The sequence below is a fragment of the Gopherus evgoodei genome, chromosome 1 (assembly GCF_007399415.2).
Source record: "Gopherus evgoodei ecotype Sinaloan lineage chromosome 1, rGopEvg1_v1.p, whole genome shotgun sequence".
Lineage (NCBI taxonomy): Eukaryota > Metazoa > Chordata > Testudines > Testudinidae > Gopherus > Gopherus evgoodei.
The window spans coordinates 146,983,150-146,998,508 of record NC_044322.1 but is presented as its reverse complement, the minus strand read 5'-3'; the positions used below and the strand labels follow the sequence as shown (position 1 = coordinate 146,998,508).

The window sequence follows — 15,359 nt, the reverse complement described above, 5'->3', positions numbered from 1 at the left end:
TAAGTAGAGTTTGAGATTTATCAAAGCCAACAACGGGCTTTAGCCATACAGCTCCATTAATTTTAAAGGGACTTGTATTGATAAATAACCTTTCTCACTTTAGAAATCTCAGTGAGAATGTATCATATAAATCCTATATATTTGTGTGTTGAGAAGTAATGTGTGTCAAAGGGGATCATTGATGACAATGTCCAAGTCCACCGAGTCAAATAAAATCCATATTTCTGGATATATGTAATCTATTTGTATGCACAGATAGCATATAAAACATGGAATCATATGAAGGCTTTTCATTTCATTATGGGTTTATATTTTAAAGAAAATGTTAGTGTTCATTCAAGTGCTGTGTTGACAGCCATGCATGCAGAGGTCCCCGTTCACTCACAGATTGGATACAGCAGTAGTAGTAGCAAAGTCAGCTTCATTCATCACTATTATTAATTATTACTATTACTGTCATCATCATCAACATCCAAAATATAAAAAGTAAAGTGAGCTATGCATTCTCCAGATTATTTAATGATTAAAGAAGCCGAGATCTCCAGCCACAGGATACCAGTAACTCACTCTGAAATCAATTGTTCCGCATTTTCTATATTAACCGCATACTCTGAATAGGTTACTCATATTCAATAAACAGAATTGTTGTGTTGTTATAGATGTACACATTCTTTTGTATTGAAATCAGTGACAATGCCTTAAACTAGCATAGGATCCCAGCTATCTTTGCACATAGGAACTAATGAGACTATTGTTTCATGATTGGTGGTACGTTTAATCTCGTTGTATCATTAGTGCTAGGCGGGGGGGAAGTTAACCGGAGATTTAGAAAGGGGGGCATTTTTAAAATGGGATAAAATAGGGGAGAGGGCAGTGCTCGGTACCACATTTGGGGGGAAAGAATGGAAGAGGGTTGGGATAGTTTAAAAGAAAACCATGGAACTAACTAGACACTTACCTCACCTCATAAAATATTTCATTCTTTTGTCATATCCCTTTCCTATCTCTTTCAGTTGTCTTCCCCCCTCAATTTTGAAGTGAAAACTTCAAATCAATAACTACTAGTAATAATTAGTCTGATAAAAATTGAAGAGCCCATGATTTCAGGATGTCCCTACTAGTTTTGCTTCATTCTACAACATTCTGCAAATTCTAAGCCTTCATTTTAAAACAAAAATGTAAGAGAGTGCTATGCACTCAGTAAATCTTGAGAAACCTGTTAGGACACTACAAGATAATCTGATGCAAAACTGTCTCTATTTAAACAATGGTACAATCTGGTTGGAAACTCAATCCTCTCCTATTTACTGTAGCAAAGCACAAACTTGAAAGCTTATTTGGCACCATTTAAATAGGAATATTAATAATATACTCAAACAATATATTTTTCTTTAAAGATGATTAAGGGAATGAGATATAAAAATCTTTGTTAGTACAATAGAAAAGTTGCACAATTACAAATCACACCAGACAAGTCAAGGAATGTAGAATTAAGGCAATAGGATGTTAGAATTAAGGCAATATTACCTCGCCCATGTACTAGATTTGCTTTATTGACTGTCAGTTTTTCTAGCTACATGTTCAACCGGATGCATTTGCTATGACAGTAAAAGTATAACAGAAAGTTGTAATAGATATGTAACATATTTGCCACTACTGTTGCTGTTGGAGCCTTACCTTTGCATTGTCTTACTCTTTGCAGTCTAGTTTTGATATCTGGTGAACCTGAAGTTATTCTATTAAAATGAAGCTGAAATACAACAAACTTACTCCACGCTTATACATATGTGTGATATGCAGGATGACCTAACAGAAATTAAAATTGGGAGAAGGAAAAAATAAACAAACAGTGATTATTCTCTATATATGTTCAGAAGACAGCCCAGTAAACACCTAAGTAAAACTCCAAGGATTTATTTTGTAATCAGACACTTGAGATGATTGGCAAGCCTTATTTACAGTTTTTCTGTGTTGTCATCTGTATTTTAAAAGATATCAGATTTTTAGCAAGAAAATAATTTGGTCACCATCACGAAATATAGTCTTCTGATTGCATTAGAGTGGCTCCACTATGACTTTTCTTGTTTGCTGACAATGAGTTTTGCTATGTTAATTAAAAAAGCAATGTGTCTATGATCTTTACTCATTAAAATTAATGTAATAGTATTTAAATTGAAGATTCATATTGGACTCAATCTGGCAAAGCTGAATAAAACAGCCTCATGTGAGTTACTCTAAGCTTATTGCTGATATAACACAGAACTGTATCAGGAGTTTCTACATGAAATCAGTTTACCCTTGCTTCACTTGCTGTTATTACCCCTCCCTCAACACCAACTAATATGTTAGGAGCAGACAAAAATGTCCAGTATTAAATAAACCTATAAAAAGCTGCTCACCAGAAATTCAAAGCCTCAGAGGAATAGGTCTCCTCAGGCATGGGAGCTCCCTAGACCTTACCCATTCGGTATGCATCCAGCCTGCTTTGATTCTTCATGCTGACTGACTTAGGGTATGTCTACACGAGCAAGTTTCTGTGCTACAAGTTATGCCACTTTTATTGAAATGCTGGAATTAAACGGCTGTTGCGTGTCCACAATGTGCTCATGATGCTGGAGCGCATCCACATTAGTAGGTCTTGTAATGGCAAAGACAGCAGTGCATTGTGGTAGCTATCCCACTATGCAACTGGTCACAGAGTGCTTTGGAAGGATTTTCAGTGCCTCATGGGGCATGCGCAGAAACATATGATGCAGGTTTCCCAATCCCATTGGTCCATGAGCATCCTACTGCATTGCCAGCTGCTTTTCAATTGAAGTGTGTGTGTGTGTGTGTGTGTGTGTGTGTGTATTGAGGGGGGTGATAGGAAGTGCATGTGTGTATGGAGGGGGGAGAGAGACAGTGTGAGGTCTTATAAGTCCATACAGAGGCAGGAAGCAACAAGTCCTGAGCAGGACCGGCGCTAGGTGTTTGAGCGCCCTAGGCGGACAGCAATTTCGCCGCTCTGCGTGCTGGTCCCGCGGCTCCGGTGGGGCTGCTGCAGTGGTGCCTGCAGAGGGTCCGGTGCTCCGCGGCTCCAGTGGAGCTGCCACACTGGTGCCTGCAGGAGGTCCACCAGAGCCCCACGAGGAGCCAACTGTCTGCAGGCACTACTGCGGCAGCTCCACCAGAGCCATGGACCAACGGACCCTCTGCAGGCACCACTGTGGCAGCTCCACCGGAGCTGCCTGCTGCCCCCTCTGGCAAAATTCCGCCCACCAATTATTCTGGCACCCTAGGCGATTGCCTACGCTGCCTAAATGGTAGCTCCGGCCCTGGTCCTGAGGTGGCGGGGAGGGAGAAACCCCGACATCAGCCCCCACCTCCCTCCTGGGGCTCTCTGCACAACAATCTCTCTCTCACGCACACACACCACTGCCTCTGTGTTCAACAGCACAAGCATTCCACATTAATGGTTTGCTTTGTGTCCCGGAGCAGATCAGCACAGCACACAATGGCTGTCAGAAATGATGCTTTGAAATGGGAGGAGCGCATGTCTCCAGGGCAGCAGAGTTCAAAGCAATGAGCAGAGCAGTCACTTGAGGCATTATGGTACAGCTCCGGAGGCCAATTACAGTGCAGAAAGCAATCAATTGTTCACACTGGCAATACAACACTGGAGCCTCTGCGCAAATAGCTTTACGACTCTCGTTGAGGTGGTTTTTTGGCAGCACTGCCGTTCAGCAGTTTCTGCACACAAAGCGTCTTGGCAGTGTGTACACATCTGCAGTTTGAGTGCAAAAAGCTGCTTTACTGTGCAGAAACTTGCCAGACCCATGGAGAACTGAGGCAAAAATATGGATGGAGTGTAGACATCTATAACAGAAACAAAAGACATAAAAAGATACCTATTTTTAAAAATAGATAAATAATTCTATTAACTAGGATGAGATTCTGATCATGCATGTGGAAAAAGAAAAAGTAAAATTCACTGGTGCAGATGTAAGCAGACAGATTTTGAAGAAACTTTAAATTAAGATTACGGATTAGGATTTAAAAGTAAAAGCAGCAAAGAGTCCTGTGGCACCTTATAGACTAACAAATAGGTGCCACAGGACACTTTGCTGCTTTTACAGATCCAGACTAACACGGCTACCCCTCTGATATTTAAAAGTAAACAAACAAAAAACCCAGCGCTGTTCACCATATTATTTGTATTACACTAACATCTAAAAACCCAATCTAAGACCAGGGTAATCTACTGGACACTGTACATTACAGGTAGTCTGAGAATATCTTTTTTTTTCCCCGCTGAAAATGTTGAGGAAATTTACTTTTTAAATCATCAAAATGTACAGTGGAAAATTTCAACTTTTCATTGGGAAAAAACAAACTTTCAACAGAAAATAAAAACTTCTGTTTTCAAATGAAAATTCAAAAATGTTTTGGAGGAAAGCAGCCACTTTCCATGGAAAGTTTTGTTTTGCCAGAAACCCAATTTTCTGTTAAAAGAAAAAAGACAAACTTTTAGTTCTGCCTTACTGTACATGCAAAGTAAGAGACATCTCCTGACTTATTAGTTTACAACATTCGTAGACAAGACAGGGCTGAAGAAAAGTAGCATTAACATATTTTCCATTTTACAGATTGGGAACTGAGGCACAGAGAAATTAAATAGCTTCCTTGTGATACAGAAAATCTTTGGCAGTGATAAGAATTAAACCCAGGACTCATAAATCCTAATCTAATATTTTAAACCACAAGACTGTCCTTCCCTGGAGGGTGGATTTCTCCAAGTGTTAACAGCTCTAGCTTTTCGAATGTGCTAAAACAGTAACCCAACTGAACCTCATTTCTTAATTTGTCCTTAATTTCATTTCAGCTTTCTCATTTTGAATTACTTCAATTAGCATGTTGATATCTTTATTTTGTTACTTTGTGTTACCTTACCTAAACTTTTTTTTTTTCTGTTCTAGACCTTGACAAATGATTCTAGGATATTTAATAAAAAAAACCCCTCTCACTTACATTAGTAATCTGAAGCATAAGAGGCTTGGTCCTTAAGTACTTGAATTCCTCATGAACACACACACACACACACACACACACACACACACACACACACACACACACACACACACACACACACACACACACACACACCAATTAAAGACATTCCATTGTAAGTGGACAATCAGCAATAGATGTATAGTGTATGTCCATTGAGCCATGTGATTGTCCTTTAATAAAATATACATTATAAATCACTAAAGAGGGAGGAGGAAGGAAGATATGCTAGACAAACAAAAGATTAAAAAGCATATTTATAACCTGATTAACTGTTGAATTTTCCAGAATATACTAGCACAGTCTTTAAATGTATGTTCTATATTTCTCTCTATTTTTATACTGTGCTTGTCACCATAGTATGTGAAAGTCTTGAAAAATAGTCTAAGGCCTCTTCTGGAACCAAAGCATTTCCTGTTATGGAGGAAGAGAAATGGAGAGCTGTGCATCTCTTAAAATGATGGGTATTGATCGAGCTGGATAAGCATCAACATCATGATAAAAGTTTATTGACTTCTTTTAACATTTACAAGATTTCCCTTTCTAATCAATGTTAACATATTTTTTTTAAAAAAGTAGCACTAAGTTTTATTTTTCCACAGAAACTAACAACAATCAAGGCAATTAAATATTAAAATTCTGTAAAACTCAGTAGGCATCTTTCCATTGATTAAAATGGACTGTGAACCAGGTTCTTAAATGGCAAAATGAGGTTGCCTTATCAGCAACAGTAAAACCATGATTAAATAGTAGTTAGGTGCCTGAATCTGTAATGAGGGACAATAACTACAAGGGTAATAGAAATTGCCATACCAGATCACACCTTTGGTATTTCTAGTCAGGTAATCTATCTCCAGTACCAGCTCATTCAGAAGAAGCACCCATTAATGAACAAAAGCAAGAGATTTTTCAGAAGTGTATGAGGGATTTAGGAGCACAGGACCATCAATATAAATGTCATATGGTAACAAAGGCAGTTAGAATTTGGCTTAGGTCCTTAGGGTATCAGAATTAATATTATGGATACATTTTATCAAAGCTATTGTAACTTCATAGGATATTCTTGTTATTCATGTACATATCTATTCATATTTTCAGTCCTACTAAAGCTTTTCATTTCAGTAATATATCTTGTGTCAATGAGAGCCAAAGGTTAGTTATGAATTATGGAAAAGAGTATATCCTTTTAACAGTTTTAAATTTGTTGCAATTTAGTTTCATTGGGTCTTAATGAGAAATGGTAAACAGGAGAACCCAGCTGATCTTCCCAATATCCTTCAATATTTCATATACCACTGCCATGTCACCTTTTAATAATTTCTTCAGTATACTAAATGATCTTCATCTTTTCTCATGTGGAAGTCTCTCCACATCTCTAATTATTATTGCTGCCCTTCTCTGGACCTTTTCTATATTGCCACTATCTCCTTCTACAGATGGAGTGACCTATGCTGGACAGAGTATTCAGGACAGTGCATGTCATCAATTTATAAAAGCACTGTATAATAAATAATTTCAGCATTATTTTGCATCCTTTTGTTAATGCAGCCTAATCCGTATGAACTGTTTGCTTTTTTGCTTGCAACTGCACACTAAGTGGGTGTTCTCAATGAACTGACTGTAATGGTGTCCAGGTCTTTTCATTGAGATGTTTTCTAAAATAAGTTAACTGTAACATCAGTGTGTAGAATTAGTTCAAATTGTTCATTCCAATGTGCACTCTTACCTTGTGCTGGTCTAAAACGACATATGTTATTATGTTGCCTAACTGACTACTTTTATGAGGTCCTTTAGAAGTCCCTCTCCAGCCTGGACTAACCAAAATAAGTTTATCTTCAAGTGAAGTTCAGTTCATTTCCTGTTCCAGACCATTAAAAGATATATTAATAAAAGGTAAGCATTTGAAATCAACTACCTAATCATAATACATGAGATAGTAAGTTTTTATCTAATCAAAATAGGAAATAGTTGTGGTACCTGAATTAACTGTGTATACACACACATACACACACAAATACACACACAGACACAGGGCCTGATTCTATACTGATTTCACATTGGAGTCAATATAGTAGTAGTCAGTGATGTTACACAGACATAAAATTTGTGTAACACAATAGAGAATCAGGTCTGTTTGCCTTTTAATTACAACCACTAAATAGACATGCAAAACACATACAAAACAACCCAAAACCAAAATCAGAACAAACTAGGAAGGCCATGAATCAATAACTTTATGTTTAACCTTTCTGCAGGAAATTAGACCTCAAATATTTGTTAGAACAAAGGGGCCAGATACTTATCTATGGCCAAGGAGCACACAGCACAAATTGAGATGGTGGGAGATGCAAAGATGGTATAAAGTGCAGCTTTATATTGCTCTTATCCTTAATCTTCTGTGCATAGGACTGGTCCCTGAGGGCCAGTAACAGTCACAAGGAACTGAAACCACAACTAGGGGTCAGTGCAGCACAGAAGCATCCAGGACATATACCTTTTCCTCCAGCCATACTAGCTCTATCCATAGGAATCTATTGTGCCAGGAGATGCTCCCTCTACTGAAATGATCCTTCTGGAGTTTGATCCACCAACTCTACAGCCATAATCCTCCAGAGGTGCAGTGCAATGTGGCCACACTGCATAGGAGGACCTTGTTGAAGGACTCTTTAGTTGCAGGAGGAAGAGGAGGTTGAGCTTAACTACTCACTGCTTAAGGCACTCGAGAAAGAAATATTGATAGTCAGTAGTAGGTTATCTCACATATAGTCTCAAAAGTAGAAGGCTTTTCATATGTATTGTAATACCACGTGTTAATATGATTTCAAATTTTCTTAAGGCCAGCAACCCTATGATGGCTGTACATTTGGGTGGGGCTAAATTTAGTGACATTTTTAGTGACAATTGAAGCACGTATTACAATGAGATTTTTAATAGAGGTCATTAAGACAGGTTTTTGTACAGTATTTGGGGGAAGTCTGTATGGAAGCAGCAGTTGGGAGCAGAGCAGATTTTGCTAGAGTTCTGAAAGTTGGGGCTATTTCAGAGTAAATTTTGCTGTTCACTCAAGGTAATAAATTGGAACCGTGTACTTTCTCCCACTCTTATTATTTATTATTTTTACTCAGAAGTGCCTGGTGGCCCCAATGAGATATCAGGTCCCATTGTGCTAGTTTATATATAAATGAAAAGATGGTCTTTGCACCAAGGAAATTACTATCTAAACATATATAAGGAAAGACACAAGGTGGATACAACATAAAAATGGAGGAAGCAAAAGACAGGAGCATTCTTGCCTCCACAACATCTTCCATGCAACCCCTAACTTGAGAACATCCTCTTGCCCTGTTCTGTATCTTCTCCGTTCTTTAAACACCATGTTTCCAAAAGGCCTATTAACACCAGCATCCCCTCTATTAATTTCTAGTGAAGGGAAAAAAAGGAGAAAAAAATGAAATAAGGACATCACTTGCTGAACATCACTACTCACCCAATCAATGTCTCTTAGTGCTTCCCATGAAATTTATTTCTGCCCCCACTGAGAAAGTCCAAACTTTTCTAAAATCACAAAATCCAGAAATACATACACACTCCCCTCTAAATTTGTTAGGGGAATCACTGTACTTGATACGATGACCATTAGAGTATCATTGTGTGCAACTCTCGTAGACGTGAATTGTCTCTGTACAGAAGGCAGTATGGCCTATGTCCTTGTCACATCCCATCATACCTAGTCATTGCAGCATTTATAGGGTGCTGCATAATGTCACAAAGTGATCTGAAATCACCTATAATACCTAGGCATAATTAGATAAGGGAGAGAGAGAGAAAAAAATGAACCATTAATTTCTGATTTCTTTGCTCCTGTGTTACACAGTTGTGGCAACTGAAATGAGTATATTTTGCTCCTTTTGCACTGAAAATAGTGGTCTACAAGACCACAGTACAGGAATGTGTGAATTTAGAAACCTTCCACAAAAATAAAACAAAATCCTTATACAAAATATCACTTGTGCATATGAATATTTTTTCTTTTAAGAAAGGGAAAAGAGAGTCTTTATAAAAGCATATGAAAATGACATGGCAAATTATAATTATCCCTTCAGAGCCATTGTGGCCTATCACCTAACACAGGTGCTGGAAATCCATTGAACAAACCCTGTATACCCTGTAAAACCCTTTATATGATAGAAACCACTTCAAACCAGGAGGTGCTGCTGCACCTCCAGCACATATGTCACCTAATACATATTTGCATTTTTAAACAATATCCTTGAACTGATAGCCCATAAAGCTGCTTTGATGTTGTTGGAGATGTACATGGAAGGACTTGAAAAAAAAATATTGACTGCTGACCTGACAGGCCATAATGGTGCTCTAAAGTTGTGCATGGTCTATATTATAAATCCTCCTTATTTTGTAGGCCCTTGACAATGGATGGCAACAGGATAGGGGTTTATAATAGAAAAGCTGACACATCCTTATCTAGAGCTGCACAAATGGTGCCACTATAATTATACTTTATAACTTGAGCACTACTAGATAAGTTGCTAGTTTTTAATCATATTAATCAGTGCTTGGATGCTTCAACTGCCATAAAGTACTCTGCATTATAAAAATGAGAGGATTGCCAAGCACTAAATATCATACATGTTGTGAAACATAAAAGTATTCAAAAACCACTTCACTATAAAACAGACCAACATCTATTGGAATTGAAACCCTAATCAGGGAATTGCATCAGTTACAGTATGAGGGGTTAATTTAATAGTCATACTGCATCCTTCATATACGTTATAGAAACATTGCTTATTAATATTACATCTCTTGCATTAGGATCAGCCCTATACATTTTACTATTTACCTATTAGCTATAAACCCAAGTCTGCTGCTGATCAAGAAACAAAATCAGAACTTTCTTATTCCAAAGAGATGTAGTATGATTGTTTCTTATGCACTGTTATGTTCTTTAAAAGCCGACTTCCAATTGTCACCATGAAATGAGTGGCAAAATCACCACTGATTTAAATAAGAATAGGATTGGGCCCTGGGTATGATTTACTAGAATTTTTCTTTTCATGTGTGAGAATAGTTTACAATTTTATCTAAACAAGAAAAAAGTTTCCCTCTCACAACACGCATATTTAGTGCATATTGGAGGGACAAAGCACTTGGGTCTGAAACCCGGATCCTTTTTTTATCAACTAGGAGTTTTTAAAACCTATAATATTCCTTTAGAGGTTAAGAAAACATGCTTCAGCTTAAACTTCATTTCTTACAAGTCGCTAATACCACAAGGAAAATATTTGCAAATATTTGTCTGATGCATGATTATATCATTTCCCCTTCTATATCCCCCTCTTAATTATTAATTATGTACTCTCATATAGCACTGAGTTTATAACATTTTCTCCAGAAAACAGTGTTGTTTCTAAGATACATACCTGCACTATACATAAGAAGCCCCCTAAGTAATTAAATAGAGAGATGGGGAAGAGTATGATTTGGGATGTATGTGGGGGAAGAAGACAATGTCATGAACATTTCTGAAAATTAGAAGAGATTTATTGGTGCATGGGAAATGCCATAGTGTTATTCTGACCCCTGAAGGATGGAAACAGGAGTTTACTTCACATCCTTTTTTTTTTCCCCAATTACTCAGGGTACTCTATGAATGTCAAACCCTAAACTACATTAGCAGAATTGATTAATGTCTGCCCAGGCTTGTCCTAAAGAAATATAAAAAATCGTCATGAACAAAAGGTAAGCCAACTTTAAAATACTGCTGTTTGGAGTAAAGCTGAGGAGGGAATGCTTTTCTAGTCTGGTGCTATGATGTTTTCATTTGCAAAGTTGCTGTGAGTTGGCTACTGTATTACATCTCACAAGTAGAGTAGGACTGTGGAGATCACCTTTATCAAGAAATGCAAAACCTCCTCTCCTCTCACCTCTTCCTAACTGATAAGTTGTTTAGTATATTCTTGCTAGGCTGAATCTACAGTGAAGTAGGAAAGAAGCAAGCAGGTGATAAGATCATTCATTTCAGCTGAGTTAAGATTTCACCGGGCTTGCATTTTTCAGAAAATATGTCCATGAAAACCTCTTAAAGGCATGGGGCTTCAATAGTTCTTTTACAAGCTTGTCAGCCTTAGAAGAGTAACTTTTCTTTGTGAGCACAGACAGATGTAGTGATTTGAATCCACAATACATATCAATACAACATTACTTTTTTGGTGGTCCATTTCAATATAAAGGAATTTTTTTTCTACATCCTCCTGAAAGGGACTACTGTGTCACACCTCTGCCCTCCCCCCACCTCTTGCTTTTCAGATGTATTTTAAAGTTGTTAATATGCTACCATTTGTATGAGTTTTAAATCATTTAAGGACCATGTTCTGTGTTCTTTTTTAAATTGAACAGGTAGACTCAGAAATTTTATCTAAAGATACTTGTTTTTTCTGGTGTTGCACACATCTCTAGAGTATATCATCATACTGCTGAAGAAAAAGCTCTCAGACACTCATTTCCTGTAAGCAGACAACAATATCCATTTCAAGAGCTGCAAATACCAGAGTGAAACAACCATCAGTTCTACCTTGAACAGTAAGGGGGGTGGAACACAGATTATGTTTTATTTTAAGAAAGGAACACAATGTTAGTGTCTATTGAGGTCTCCTTCCACTCAGCTGCGGACATGTATTTAAATCACAGGTTATACTGTGACCCTTGCTGAAAAATTCAGGCTGGTTTGTTCAATGGGACCATTGTGCGGTATTGCAGGGATTTTATGTGGCTCTCTTCTCGGGTGTGGCTGAGTTGGCAACTATGCAGCCTGACGCTTTTGTGGAGCCACTGTCCCAGGGAAACTCCACTGCGAGAAAGACTCATGTTAATTCATCCCACAAAAGACAAACGTTTAACAGGAGCTGAACAAGAGATCGCCCCCATCTCTCCCCCTCTCTTCATTCCAAGTTGCTAGGAGCATTCTAAAGTTAACATAAGTGATGGATACACTGTATGCTTACATTAATACACTGTCGCCGACTGATGTCACTGATCTAACCAAGTTACATAATCATCGATTATGCACAAATACATCCGTCTTCCTACAGATATATCTGCATATCTTTTGCCATCCATTATGCATGAACCCACCAGCCCTACATGAGGGGCATATATTTTCGCATACACTATATAACTTTAGCATTGCAGTGCATTGTACTGTACAACGTCATTGCTATTGATTCTTTCAACCTCCCCCATCCTCTCTATCAATTTGATTTTACAGAGAAAAAAAAATTTCTATTGCTTGGATTTCTTTTCTTTTCTTTAAAAAAAATGGTCTCATTCGCTTTCTTGTTTGGTTGGGGGTTTATTTAAAGGGCTGTTCTCCCCCAACCACAGTAAATAGAAGTAACTAATATATACACAATTCCTCAGCCAGCTGTATATATATATAGAGAGAGAGGCAATCCTGAAGATATGATCTCTGTTGCAGATCTTCAACTCCTTTGCACGTGGGTCTGAGGTTTCAGCGGGTATGTTACTGGGTAAAAAGATATTTAATAAAAGCAGGCGGACCAGCGGTTTTTAGGCTAGTGACATTTCAGATATTTTTATACTCTCCAGTCCAGCTTTTGCCACCATATTCCAGTTTGCAATTTTCTTGTAGAATTTACAGCAATAATTTGTAATCCAGAATCACCAGTGACATTTACCCGTTAGAACCATATCCCCGTAAGCATAGTTAATAAGCATTGTCACCTTAAAGTTTAACAACTTGAAAAATGAGGTTTCTCTACCTCCATTGCAGCTATGAAATGCAGCAGACTGCTGCACAGAGTTGAACACATTCGTTTTAACGAACGGATGGGAACCGATTTTATGTTAAATAGATACTATTAGTTAGTCCTCCTTTTACTGCCATATATTCTTCCCAGCCACACATATTATATCCAGAGAAACACTGGTTGCCCGGAATGAATTCATGGTACTCTCCAATATCAAGGGGGTTGGGGGAGAAGGATGCTGGGGGGAAACTGATGTTTTGATTTATCACAGAATGCACTCTCAACAATACCTACTGCAGTTATTTCACTCAGCTGCCAATAATGGCTAGATATCTCCACACATCAGTGTAATGCAGCAATCATGAAAGTACCCATTTCAATTACAAGACACCAAGTTTAACCATGCCATCGATGGGCTTTGCATATATAAAATGACCTTACCCACAACAGTCTTCCAAAATATTCTGATCTTGGTATCAGTCAATAAGGTAATTGCTGGTCATCACAATGCGTATTCGGTGAATCCACGTTTTTACTTCTCTTTTTTGCTAGCAATTAATAATTCGAACCAGAAGCCCATTCATAAGTGCCAAGTTCACCATCAAAGCAGATAATTCCATATAGACTTAGATTCCCTGCAAGATTCGCCCCCGTTAGTTCTGAAAGTGCCCAGTTTGCTCGCGGAAGATAAGATCCAGGTGTAAAGCAGAAATTAATTAAAAAAAAAGGAGGGGGAGGGGCAGAAGGGGAAGGAAAGGGAGAGGAGAAGACTGAGAACCACACAAGTCTGAGAGCTCTAGGACAAGAAAAGGAGTCTTGATGGCAAATCTCTGTGCGTGGTAGCCTTTCAAAGCCTCTTGCTGCACATGCAAAATTTCCAGATCCAGGATGCAGCTATAAGAAAGAAAGAATCCTATGTATATTTCACAAGTATCCTGCAATAACGGATCCGATGGGGTTTTCCTTGTACTGTACTGCTATGTGGAAAGCACACAGCCCCTGCTGTTTGAAAGGATGTCTCCTGGGTCCTAGCACTCCCATCGGACAAACAATAAAATAAATAAAAAATAAATAAATCTCAAAAAAAGGGAGGGGGGGAATCAGATGCCGGTTTGCCCTGAATGATGCTAATCTTCAATGAAAATGACAAGTGAACAACAAATAGCAGGAGATCTTGATTAATAATCACAATCCACCCAGAATATCCTAAGGAAGAGAGAGGGAGGAAGAGAGAAACTGCAATGCATAAATGATTCCAGTGTTTCTACAAGATCGGCTTATTTGATTGAATGCATTCTCTGGTTTGCTGCAAGTCAAAGAAGATACTGTTACTGCCACCCAATGGATACTTTAGTACTAGCCAATCCACACACAACCACCGTTTTGCACGCACTAGTATAGCGAGCTAATTTTTGGGGAGAGGAAACAGTCAGAAAGGATCCTGGAAAAAAAAGTCCTAAATAGGAGGGATCTATCTTTGCGGACAGTGACTCTATTTTCAGTATGTAGAACACACGTTACATTGGTACCACTTGATTTTCGCTGCTCTTTCCAGAGGGCGGGAGGGGGAAGAGAGCGGCTAAAACGCGATGGATACTGTGCATAAGCGTTAAACGGCAAGCTCAGTATATTTTTTCCTCCAGTTTCCGAAGTGAAGTGCCGTTTTACACGAGATGATGCATTATCTATTCTTGGATTTTTTTTATAAGGCAAACTGTGGGCCTCGCTGTTGCCATGGGATCTTCTTTGTGCGAACTCTCTGAACTGTGTGGGCACAGTTTTATCTTTTCCCTCCCTTCAACTCCCTCCGCCCTCACTCCTCCCTCCCCCCCAGTAACTTATTCTGAAGATATGTAACAAAATGTAACTGCATTACTGCCAATTAAGACTAACACCAGCTGCAAGGTGCATCTGATTAGGAACGTTAATTACTTCACGAAATAAATTCTCGTTTGCAGATGTCTATAGTGTTAAACAATGATCTGTAAAATGTAACGGTGTAAAATTCTGACACCCCCCACCCCTACACACACACACAAGGCGCAGAGACACACTGACGGTTCAGAGACATTTTGAACTTGGACGACTGAGGGCGGGGAGGGGGAGGAAGAGATATTTACAAGAAATTAAATCGGAGAACCAATATGATACATATTAGGATTCATGTCCAGATAAGGAATACTCATTAAACAAGGAAGCATGTGGATATATAAGCTATATGAAACTATGGTAATGTATATATCACCCACTCAGAGGTGAGCTGAGCAGTAGAAAAACAGCAGACATACTCATTACATTAGAAGATTAAGTTAAAAAAAACAGGTGAGGGAAAGTTGGAGTTTATGTACTATGACAAAGGTGGGCAGGGTATATGCATTGTGAGAACTGTAGGCAGTATATATGGGAGTTGTGGTAAAGCTAACTGCAGCTCAGTAATAAGCTTCCTCCCCTTCTGTAGCAGAATGTCACAATTCCTGGTAAATAAATAAAAAAAAGTAACATTTAACCACATGTCAATTGTAGTAT

The 15,359-nt window shown here is 38.4% G+C and overlaps 1 protein-coding gene across 2 annotated transcripts in view; it reads right to left on the bottom strand.

Moving 5' to 3' along the window:
* The window catches only part of IL1RAPL1 (interleukin 1 receptor accessory protein like 1), a 1,148,381-nt gene extending 1,134,531 nt beyond the window's left edge, over positions 1-13,850 (bottom strand). For both annotated transcript variants that reach the window (XM_030575237.1, XM_030575247.1), the window contains exon 1: positions 13,275-13,850. The gene's annotated coding sequence lies outside the window, so the exon portion shown is untranslated. The remainder of the gene's footprint in view (positions 1-13,274) is intronic.
* Between the last annotated feature and the right edge of the window lie 1,509 nt (positions 13,851-15,359).